General features: G+C 33.4%; 1 long non-coding RNA gene across 1 annotated transcript; it reads left to right on the forward strand.

Annotated features, from left to right (window-relative positions):
• Positions 1–1,624: 1,624 nt before the first annotated feature.
• LOC134235398 (uncharacterized) lies at positions 1,625–6,907 on the forward strand. Its single transcript, XR_009985399.1, has 5 exons — positions 1,625–1,705; positions 4,468–4,543; positions 5,564–5,666; positions 6,258–6,334; positions 6,824–6,907. It is a non-coding gene; the product is annotated as an uncharacterized LOC134235398 (long non-coding RNA).
• Positions 6,908–12,244: the final 5,337 nt, after the last annotated feature.

Consider the following 12,244-nt stretch of genomic DNA (forward strand, 5'->3'; position numbering starts at 1 on the left):
GGGACCAGCTAAAGCTGTATGCATAAGCACAGTCCTGCACATCAACGAGTATAGATGACTTTCGACATAATCTTTCCCATGACTTCACTTATACCAATCACGACTAAAATACTGAATTAAAATACTGTTATATTTTCCTGCCTTTGACCACGTTGATAAGATGTTAGTTTTGTTCCGCCTAGAGATATAACTCTCCTAAGAAAAAGGTTTTCAACATTCTGATTCATTTAACAAGTTTACGTGTTAAAATTATGTGGGAATTTTTTTTTTTTAGCTTTTTTCCGTGTTAAAATGATGTGGGAATTTTTTTTAAACTAAAGGCCAAGGAGTTTAAAGTACAATGTACATGTAGCAATTAGAGAAAAGTCTAGCAGGTCCACCAGTAATATTGATAGCAGGCTCAAAATGTAATTAAATCCCAAAAAGGAGGGATTTCAATTAGTAATTTAACCCCCCCCCCCAAAAAAAAAAAAAAAAAAAAAAAACAACAATATATTAGCAATGAACTATTAATCACCGAACTTTTCAATCATCACTATTGAAATAAAAAAAACTGTTCTTGATAATCATATTATAATTGTAGCTAATTTTCATGCCTTTTAGGATTCCTGTGGAAAGTTCACAATAAAAAAAATGTGCTTTTAAAAATTTAACATCTTTTGGTGTGACATTATAAATTCATAATCATACATGTAACAGTTAAAAGAAGCGGGGAGAGGGGGATTACTTTCAGCAAGGACGGCCACTACCAACAACCAAGCCCCGAAACCCATATCCAGAAGGCAAATATATAAGTTGAGGTGTCAAGCAAGAAACATTTTTTTTCTGCTCTTGCATCATGTATTTAACCGCTTTTTTCTAAATATACAGTACTAGGCCTACAAATCATATCGGCAAAAATATTTAGGAGCCGCTCTTTTTATTCCATGAAAAGCGGAAAACTTAATTGAATTCTAATATGAGATCTCATAATCACACTTAATCAGTGAATGAAAACAGTTTATATTTCCCATCCTGCATCGCTCTCTGGGCGCTTTATTTCATTGGTCAATTTCCCGAGGCGCCATTTTTGGAGGATCGAGAAGGACGAAGAAGAAGGTGTAAGCAGCTGGTAAATGTGAAAAGTTAAGATGATTTCACCACCCAGTGTCTTTAAGACTGTGATAAATGCAATGAACAACGATGAAGGATTAGTGTACGTATATTTTTGTTAACTTTTTACGGTAATAGTTGTAATATTTGGCAACAACAAATATTCACTATCGGAGGCAACTTTTGTTCTGACGCCATTTTGAAAAGTTGGATACCTAAGTTTTAAATTGTTAAGTGTATATATTGCAGAGAGAAAGAGAGAGAGAAGAAAAAATTGAGACAGTGATATAGCATAACTTTGATTATGAAGGCCCAAAAGGCACCGTGCATGTACATGCTGTATGTTGTAAAATGGCAACGTTTCGCTTTTTATCATGTTTATTAATATGTATGCTCCATATATATGTTCTCTCTCTCTATATAAATGAATTCTTTTCGGAATTAAAAAAAAATATATTTTTAACCCCGCTCAAATTATCCGGATGATAATAGTTACACCGAGCATGCTTTCGTAGTTAAGTTCAGACTGTAGAACATCCGGTTTGAATACATGTGTTTTCTGACTTTTCGGATAGCCAACTCTTGTTTTTTGGAACTTACGACTTATGGCAAGGTATAAATTAAATATTTTTGGTTCAAAACTTTCATAAAAGCATCAATATTTTTACAAAAAGTGTCTTCAATCTCAGCTTATCCGATTATTCATGAACTGAAGGATATCCTCATCAGAACAGTAGAAATAGATTGTAGCAAATAGCATAACCCTTAATCATATGCATGTTGATGATATGGTAGTCTCGTTCAACCAGACCCTCAACCGACCACCCAGAGGGTCTGGTAAAGAATCATGTTAGCGTTTGTAACCGTCAGAGGGCGCTATCTTGTTTTCATTTTGACGATCCTTTTTGAAAACAAACGTTATATGTGTTTCTTCTTCTGGATTGTGTCTTTATATAAATAAACTAATCTTTAATTTGGGAAACCAAACGAGAAATTGCTATATCAATCGAAGGAATGTGTGTTACGCAGGTAGGGCTACACTACTTTCACTTTTGCTTTCGTACCGAATATTTGCAAGATACACACTTATACACTTACCTTTAACTGGTGGGCATTACTGTAAACAATTCCTATCTAACAGCTTAACTTTCAGACATATAACTTTTACATCTTTAAGTTATTTTTCTGCCAATTTATCATGTATTTATTTAAATTGTGTAGGTGTGTTCTTTTCAGCCAATCAAAAACTTTACCAGAATTTCAGTAAGCCTCGTTTTGGCGTTACAAACGATATTGCGTATCTTTACCAGACCCTCTGGGTGGTCGGAGATTTACGGAGACAGCCGAGGGTCTGGTTGAACGAGACTAATGATATGGAGGAAAAATATACATAAAAAAGTGAATGTAGGTGAAAGCCTGTCCACTTTTCTGAAGAGATTAGGTTTGTTTTATTGTTTATTGATATAGAGTACTGCTCAAAAGATTTTTTTTTTGTAATGTCCAACCTGTTGAGATGAAGATGTAAAAAAAGAAAAGCCTAATAGTGAATTAATATTGATAGTATGTCAAGAAATGCAAATGAATCATCAGCTTGAATTATCAGTTTTTTCACAATTATTGACCTGAGTAGGTCAATGTATAGCAAATAATGCGCAATAAAACTACGTACATACATGTACACGGTATTGTCTTACTGAACAGATTTAGCTGTCATTAGGTCAAAATTGTAAACAATAACATCCCTCTTATATCTGTATATAAAGTAACTCTTGATGGCTTGAACTTCAATCTCTCGGAAGTTCTTGATCGCTTGAAGTGAGTCTCCGGTCCCGATTTTTTCCTCTATATAACTAAGCAGATTTGCTCTTGATTTCTCAAACTCCTGATCTCTCGAAACCCTTGATCCCTCGAAGTCAAAATGCAGTCCCGCTGTGCTATGAATTTTACCCTTGATACCTTGAAGCAGTCTTCGACAAATCCCGGGAGTCCGATGCCCGGGACCTGGTAAAATTGGAAGCGGGCATGTGGAAGTTGCACACTTACAAGCCCGAAGGGCATGTAAATTCTAAGATATAAGCCTCGGTATAATAAAATTAAATATTAAGACCAATTACACTAAATGTACTTTAAAGCCATATATGGCGTATGTACAATAAAAATTATTGAACTAAAATTTTAAGAACTTATTATTTGTATCATTACTTTATATAAAGATAGAACTTTTCCGTAAATTACAAAATCTAAATCAATTGCGTTATAAGGATATCACAATTTAATTGGGATTCTCGGAATTTTCTCCGACTCGGAAGAAAATACAAAAGATTTGAATAACACATTACATGGAAGATAAAATCGTATTATTAGATGAAACGAGGTGTTCTCCGTGTTCAGAATTGTATGAAAAGCTTTAATTTAAATGTATCAACTATATTTCTTTACTTAATTTTGTATTTTTCAAAAATATATTTTTTGATCAGTTACGCCATATATGGCTTTAAAGTCTTTTATTTTCCATCTAAAATCAAGTTCAAAATAAAATTTAACTGAAATCTTATTTTACCGCGATTTCCAAGGAACTCTTCTGCAAAGGAGACACAAAAAGTGTACAGGTTGAAAACAAATGGCGAGACCATAAATTGACAGAATGGATTTCAGATCATTTCCTTGGCATGAAATGGCAAATAAGAATAATACTATAACTTGATAAAATTCTGGGCATGTAAATATTTGTTCGGGCTTGTGTAATTGGTTATCACACCTGCCCGAAGGGCATGTGCTGAAAAAAATTTTTGGCGAAGACTGTTGAAGTGGCCGTGTGTATACCAAGTTATAATGTTCAAACTTTTGCCATAACTGTATATGTGTGTCTGTCTGTCTGTTGTCAACTTAAACCTTCACCATAACTTTAGAACTATACGAGATAGTGGCTTCATATTTAGTATGCATACTCCACTAATGAAGTGCTTTCAAATGGCAACAAGGACAATGATTATGTGATCTTGACTGTGACCTGTATGCTGAAAAAAATTGCAATTTTGAACTTTGTTGATGTGTTTCACAAGCGCATCTTGTTTTAGCTCTACTGGTCAGAGACCAGAAGAGTTTATGCGATAGTAATGCGTCCGGCGTCCGTCCCTCCGTCTGTCTGCAAACACTACTCCTCCTTAAATTTCAGTCTGATTTCAATATAACTTGGCAAACAAGTAGACTATACATAATTCTGTGCATCAGTCTTTGATAAGTACAAACCAGTAGAGCTACAGTCTCGACAGAGACTTCTGGTTATTTTTCTTCCATCCCGGTTGTTGCTAATGCTATTACATAATTAGTTTAAATTAGAATGCAATAGTACCTGGACATAATTTATCATTTCAGAGAGAAGAAAACTGTGTGACGTTAAAAGAAACCAGTGAGATAAAATCATAGAAAATGTATGATGATTCAGGATTTGGTAAGTGGTAATTCATTCATGATTAGTATGTATATGACAATTGCCTGAAAAAAAAATTCTAAATTTTATTTAAATACTGAACTGTGGTATATCAGCTGTGAGCTACAAGAAGTTTTATGTAAAAGCTAGGGCTGAAACAATTTGCCCCCTCCATGTTATGTGTGTATTGCTATGATTGACATACAATCAGTTCTCTAATACATACACTTCAATAAAACTTTGTCATCTTGAACCTGAATTGAAAAGAAAAAACTCTGAGATCTTTCGAATAAAAATGAATGAAAAAAGGAAATGCTTATTAACTGATTTGTTGCTGGTCAGTATTTTGATTACTGAAAGGAAGCTCTAAAAACTAAAGAGTTCTACTTTAATATCAGGTAGTTTTATGAAGTTAGAGTGATCTGCCCTTAGATTAAGATTATGAAAAATGTTATTTTACATTCAGTTAGATTATTTTTGATAGATTGAATTATTTTTAGCATTACTGGTATTTAAAATTAAAAAAATAGGAAATTAGTTATTAGTTCACCTGAGCCGAAGGCTCAAGTGAGCTTTTCTGATCAAAATTTGTCCGTTGCCTGTCGTTGTTGTCGTCGTAAACTTTTCCATTTGTTTTCACATTTTCATCTTCTTCTCAAAAACCACTGGGCCAATTTCAACCAAACTTAGCACAAAGTATCCTTGGGTGAAGGGGATTCAAGTTTTCTGCTTACAGATAGTCCATTGTCTTTGAAAATTTCTTAGGGGAAATGAGGCACATACCATATGTTCTAAATGCATAAAAAAGGCTCATTATGCATATATTTATATGAAATATGATAGATTTTTTTCTCTCCAAGGAATAATTTCTGCAAGTCACTAAGTTTTTAGAGTTTCCTTTATTTTAAAGATATTCAATGAAATTATTTGAAGTATTAAATTTTGATAAATTTTATGATACTAAAAGGTTATATGGATGAAAAAACAGCATGCGTGTATGACAATCAGGGCTTAAATTTTTAATGTCTCTTAATTTTTCAGTGACATTAAAACAGGAATTGTCATCACCAATAGACGAATTTCAAATTCCTAAGAGTTTTCTCCAATTGTCGGCGTATCGCTCATTTTTCCCACTTTGTCCTTTGTAAGTTACTTGTTAATATATTTTTAATCTTCAAAAATATTGGACAATTACGATCTGTATTGCCAGAGTATGGAGACAACATGAAAATCATAATGAATATGTTCATACAGATTTTATTTCTAAGATATTGTCTCTCAGCATTGATACGGTTAAAGAGGGAAAACAGCGTGTTAAGCCGGTTGACCCCAGATCGACCCTGCGAAGGGGAATAACTTTTGTAAATGTGAAACTTCAAAGTCCTTTATGGTATATCATGTAGATCTAAAACTGACTGAATATTGATCAGCCAATTCATGAACATGATGAATGGATGTAAATAATGTTGGTCAATATATGTAAAAAAAAAAAAAATTAAATTACTTGTTTATTTATAGATTTGTGGTATCTCTCCAATTGAAGTTTATAAACTTGTTATTTATTTCTTAAATAAACTGAGCATACATGCAATACCGGTATAAAATTACTCATAAGATACAGGGATACTTAAACCATGATAAAATCATATGTGTCCAATGCAGCATATGATAAATCATTAACATACAAGTACATGTGTATATATACTGTAATACATATATATTGCATTATTTTTAGGTCCTGTTCTGTGGATGCCCTCAGACAGTGTCTACCCATCACTCCATGTGACCTTGGACTAATTTTCTAGGTCAAAGGTCAGTATCAAAATGTACTGTATATCTTTATTTAAATTCGTAGTCCAGAGTATATTTCTCCCCTGGTGTAATCTAGCTTTTGTCTAATGGGGTGGAGGGTCTGCAATGATCTTCAACCAATTTATAGGTTGAATATCAAAATTAATTAAAAAAATCTCTCCCTAATATTTTTGTTATTATAAAGGGTATGTTTTCTCTCAAACTAATCAAACTTAAAACAGGGTTCGTAGTATGAGATACATGTAGTAATATATTCTCAATGACATAATAAGGCTGAACACATTATTTATATTGTTTTCTTTTTTTCACTAATCATAAAGCATTGAATATTAAAGAGATAAATTAAATGCTGAAATCATATGTATCATGGTCATGGAAAGTAATTATTGATATTGGTATATTAAAGGACATTGACTGATCTTTCAGATTTCTAAGTTATCAAGCATTATAATTCTGACATCATATAATAATTTTGTATGAATATTGCAGATCATAGGTGATGTGAAGAAAACCAGGAAACTGATGTTGAAAGAAGTACTTAATGACCCTTATGAATGGACTTGAATGTGAAAGACTATTGTTTATCTAAGATATATGAATTTATTTAATATTTTGATATCATTGAAAAATTCAGTTACAGTTTTTGTACATCAAATGAATTATTAAACATTTAAAATGGTAATGCTTTTTTCTTTTACATGTAATAAATTTTTTTGATAAATTTTTAAAAGAATACGCATTATTTCACATTGCTTCCTTTAGAAAAGTTGGGGAATCTTGAAGTTTCCCAGTAATTTCCACCAGGAATGGGACTCCAGATAATTCCACCAAGTTTCCGCCACACAGAAAGTGCTACACAAGTTCCATATAGTTTCCTGAGTCAAGGAAACTTCAGGAATCATAAGGTTTCACGAGCTTCCATGTTGTTTCCGATAAAAGAAAACCTTAAGATTCCATCAAGTTTCCATTCCATGGAAACCACTAGGCTCATATTCCATATGGTTTCCTGAGTCGAGGAAACATAAGAATCGTGAGGTTTCCCGAGCTTCTATGTAGTTTCCCGTATAAGGAAACCTAAAGATTCCATCAAGTTTCCATTCCACGGAAACCCCCTACGCTCCGATTCCATATGGTTTCCTGAGTCAAGGAAACTTTAGGAATTGTGAGGTTTCCCGATCTTCCATGTAGTTTCCCATATAAGGAAACCTAAAGATTCCACCAAGTTTCCTTTCCACGGAAACCCCCTACGCTCCGATTCCATCAAGTTTCCTGATTCTGGAAACCAGTGGAATCTTCAGGTTTCCCATTACGGGAAACTACGTGGATGTTCGGGAAACTTCAGGTTTACAGAGGTTTCCGTGGTTCGGGAAACCTTATGGAATCGGAGCGTAGGGGGTTTCCGTGTCACGGAAACTTGGCGGAATAACCTAGCATCCGCTACGGAAACCACTGGGAAACATGATGTAAACTTGAGGTTTCCATGTGGTTTCCATAAAGTTTCCCATGATGGGAAACCACTTTTTTCACCCAGTGCAGGTCTCATTTCCAAGTAACAGTAACTATAAGCACTATAATGACCAACCTTGCATGAATGATACATCTACCGATGCATATTACCAGGCTTGCTTCGGATGCCGAATCTGACCTACATTTTCCGGTTGAGTGAACAGGTTAAAGTTTGAGGTGCAGTTTTCATATCCAAGATACTACGAGCCATATAATGACCAAATTTGCATGGATGATACATCTAAGGATGCATACTACCAGACTTACTTCGGATTCTGGATCTGACCTACACTTTCCGGATGAGTGAACAGGTTAAAGTTGTTGACCAAACTTGCAAGGATGATACATATAAGGATACACACTACCGGCTTGCTTCGGAATCTGAATCTGACCTACATTTCATGGTTGAGTGAATAGGTTAAAGGTTTTGGTGCAGGTCTCATTTCCAAGTAACTATGAGCACTATTATGACCAGACTTGCATGGGTGATACATCTAAGGATGCATACTACCGGACGTACTTCGGATGCTGGATCTGGCCTACATTTTTCGGATGAGTGAACAGGTTAAAGTTGTTGACCAAAGTTGCAAGGATGAAGAATCTAAGGATGCAAACTACCAGGCTTGCTTCGGATGCTGAATCTGACCTTCAGTTTTTGATGCAGGTTTTATTTCTAAGTTACTATGAGCCCTACAATGACTTAACTTGCATGGATGATACATCTTTGGATGCATACTACCAGGCTTGCTTCAGATGCTGAGTCTGACCTACATTTTGTGGATGAGTAAAAAGGTTAGTTTTTGATGCAGATATCATTTCCAAGTAACTATGAGCACTATAATGAGCAAACTTGCATGGACGATACATCTTAGGATGCACACTAATGTACTTGCTTCGGATGCTGAATTCGACATACATTTTTCAGATAATGGACCAGGTAAAAGTTATGGGTGCAGGTCTATTACCAAAAAACTATAAGGTTTATATAACATTGTATAAACCAAACTTGCACAAACGATGCATCAAGGGATGAAAACTCTTAGATTTGCTTCAGATGCTGGAATTTAATTACATTTTAATGAAAAAGAACTAGTTTGAAGTTTTTATTTAGGTCTATTCCAAAGTATCAGATCAAAATTGCATATATATTTTAATTTTGTGATGTACACTTTTTGTTGGTTAATTGTGTGACATTGCCTTACTTAAAGACAACATTCGTTAAGGTGAGCTCTGTAATCTCTGATTACCTATGTTAAGCTTAAAAAAAGTAAAGAAACAAAACGTTTCCAGAATATATTTGTCAGCAAGAAATCAAATATCAATGAAAAAGATCTACTGAAAAACTTACCGGAAAAATTCAATAGGAAAAAGAAGATTGATTCGATATATCGCTTTTGAATTTCAAATAAAAGAGTCTGTCAAGTCTGTTTCATATGAAGAATTTTACTCTAAATAGACGTTCATGAAAACATGAGAAAAATTTTTGTTAAACGTTATGACTCCAACGTTTTTTCGTCCATGGCACCTGATCCCACCTCTGATCTTTTAGAGGTCCGTATTTGCTCTGCTCCTATTTTGAATTGTTTTATGGACTTTGATGTTGAATACTGTTTGTTATCTCCATATCTTTCTACTACACTTATTCATACGATATTCACTCTTCGTGGGGTCTATAACTACGAGCTGATTCGATACGCAAGAACATGTTCAACGTCCAAATCATTTCGGAAATGAAAAAAAAACTATTGACAAACAAGGTACTTAAACAAGGGCATCAACAGAAAGTCAACATTTCTCAAATTCTATATTCAATACAATGACAATGCTCAACAAACACACTATATCATTTAGTCGAATGTTGACTGAAGTTTTTCCATCAAATTGTTATGCAATTATTTTCACATTGAACTTGTCGACGGATTTTTCTGATTTCCCCAATCATGAAAAAGAGCACCCAGGCCAGTGTAAGTGGAGTAGAGAGCTGATGAATTGGAAGTCCATGTCTGCTCCTATTTTGTATTGCTTTAAAGGACTTTGACATTGAAGACTGCTACATTATGTACGTTATATTAATATCTTTCGTTACATAAGAAATCGGTACGATTTATAATATCCTTTCAAACGTATCCAACAATTTAGAATTTAAAAAAATCCATACATTTAGCAAAACGTAAAAAATATTTAATCGTTATTATCAGAAAATCTATGGCTTTACAATAAGTTTCACTGTCTTTCGGATGATTAGACCGTATAATCCTTTGTCGCAGTAGGTGTTGACACGAAAAACATCCCAATGCTTATTGGCCGTAAGTGCCGAGTGTGGGATAAAATTTGAAGATCTCCACCGGTAAGTTATGTCGTGTCCATGAGAGTGAAAAATTATCAAGAGGGTCGTTAAACAACAGACAAACATTTGTTTTCATTTTATTTCAAGTTTTTCACATGATAGGTTTTTTTCTGCTGGTTGATTATCAGAATAAAGCTGCTTCCCGCCTCAATAAAGGATGACAGGTCGACCAATCAGTCCGTTTGGATCTTTTTGATAAGCTTTTCAACTTCGATGCCTTTGGCTTGAGGTCTGGAATAAGTATTGATTAAAATAATGTTGCTGATTTACGTTATAATACGTGTATATGTCACTTAAAGTATAGCAATAGCAACTACAAATGGACATACGACAGTCTTTATTTATTTTGTTGTTTCTGTTATAAATTCTGATGAGAGCAATATTAAATACCAAACAAATGGCCAAGAAAGAAGTTTTGCTTGTAAGCTTTGAAAGACCTCATATCGGCCTAAAAAATAAGAACTTTGAATAGGTATCAACTATATTTCTGAATGATTCCTGGTTTAAATGGTTATGTTATTTAGATCAAAAGTTCAGGTGTAGATAGTTAGACAAACAGAAATATAATGAAATGGAAAGAATTACAGTTTGAAACCTTTTTAAAGCTATAGTACTAGTACCTTATCTGAAAGTATTTTCTTTTATTTGTTTTTTTTAATGTGTAATATATGCTTTAAAAATAAAATTTGATAAACTGTCAAGATACGATTGTAGTTAGCTATTGTTATTGCAATTACTGTCATAACCTTACAATTAGTTTAATTCATATTTAGTAAAATCCGTGTCTATCTTTGAGGACTACATGTTATTGATTATGATATTTGATATTATTTAAGAATTGCGTTTTATTTCTTTAAGCTTGATTGAATGCATAGTTAATGGAATGGTGTCTAATAGCTAGAAAGGAGGACTACTGCTTAACACTTCTGAATTTATTTTTAATAACAAGAAAATGCAGAATTAATCCATGCGAGTCTTTGCATTGCACGGGATATTATTTTATATTTACATTTCATGTGTTTTTTTGCATATAAAGTGAATGGAAATCTATTGAATGCAAAACACCATAGCACAGACAGGGTGCCAAGAGGTTAGTTTGACGTCATACTTTGCTACTCACCAATCAATTTCTTGCAATGCTTGAATTTGTCTTGGATTACGAAAACTCGTAATATTGTCTCTTACAATCTGCTGTATTATGCGTATTCGTAATTTAACTACATTACGAAAAATTGTAATATATGTTTTATATTACGATAACTTGTAATATTACGATCTTTCGTAATCTTACGTTTTTTTTGTAATTTACGAATTTTCGTATTGGACTGGACTGTTACAGATGCTCTTTTTCTGGTATAAAATTGAAAATTATTGCTTCAAAAGAAAGCTTACCATTGATAAATTCCAAACAATGTTTGAAATTTTCTTGTTTTCTGCACATTTCGGTACCACTGCAGTCGTCATGGCTTGTAAATACCAACAAGGGAACACATAAAAGCTTCAAAAAAAAAAATAAAAAAAAATAAAAAATCATTTTTTACCTTAATCTACCCCATGTACTTCGTTCTGTTCCCGCAATTTAACAATGATAAGAATAGTACTGCTTTATTTAGATAAGGTATCCCGATTTGTAAAAGATACATTTCTTCCAAGAAAATTCTAAATTTTAAAAAACATATTGCATAAAATGATACAATCAAATATAAAACATGTAGCTCCATTCTATTTGGAAAATTCACAAGTAATTAATAGAAAATAAATTTTAATTTCTATATTCTTATAGAAGACATTGCATCTAATTTCGTTTTAAAGGTTTGCTCTGACCCCAGTTTGTATTGCTAAATTAACTATTGCACTTATATATGATATCTTAAGTTCTTCCTCTAAAGGAGGTCAAAAAGTATGAAAAAGGCCACAACCCCCAGCACCTTTAAGAAATTAATTTACTTTACCATAAAGAACAGCGGCCAGTACATCTCTAGCTTTGACTGTACTTTACTTGGGAAACACTGATTAATGCTTCTAAAGTAGTGTAGATAACACAGATTAAATAGTGG

Source organism: Saccostrea cucullata, unplaced genomic scaffold, assembly GCF_032062105.1.
Source record: "Saccostrea cucullata isolate Sc308-1 unplaced genomic scaffold, CSIRO_AGI_Scuc_v1 ctg6328, whole genome shotgun sequence".
Taxonomy (NCBI): domain Eukaryota; kingdom Metazoa; phylum Mollusca; class Bivalvia; order Ostreida; family Ostreidae; genus Saccostrea; species Saccostrea cuccullata.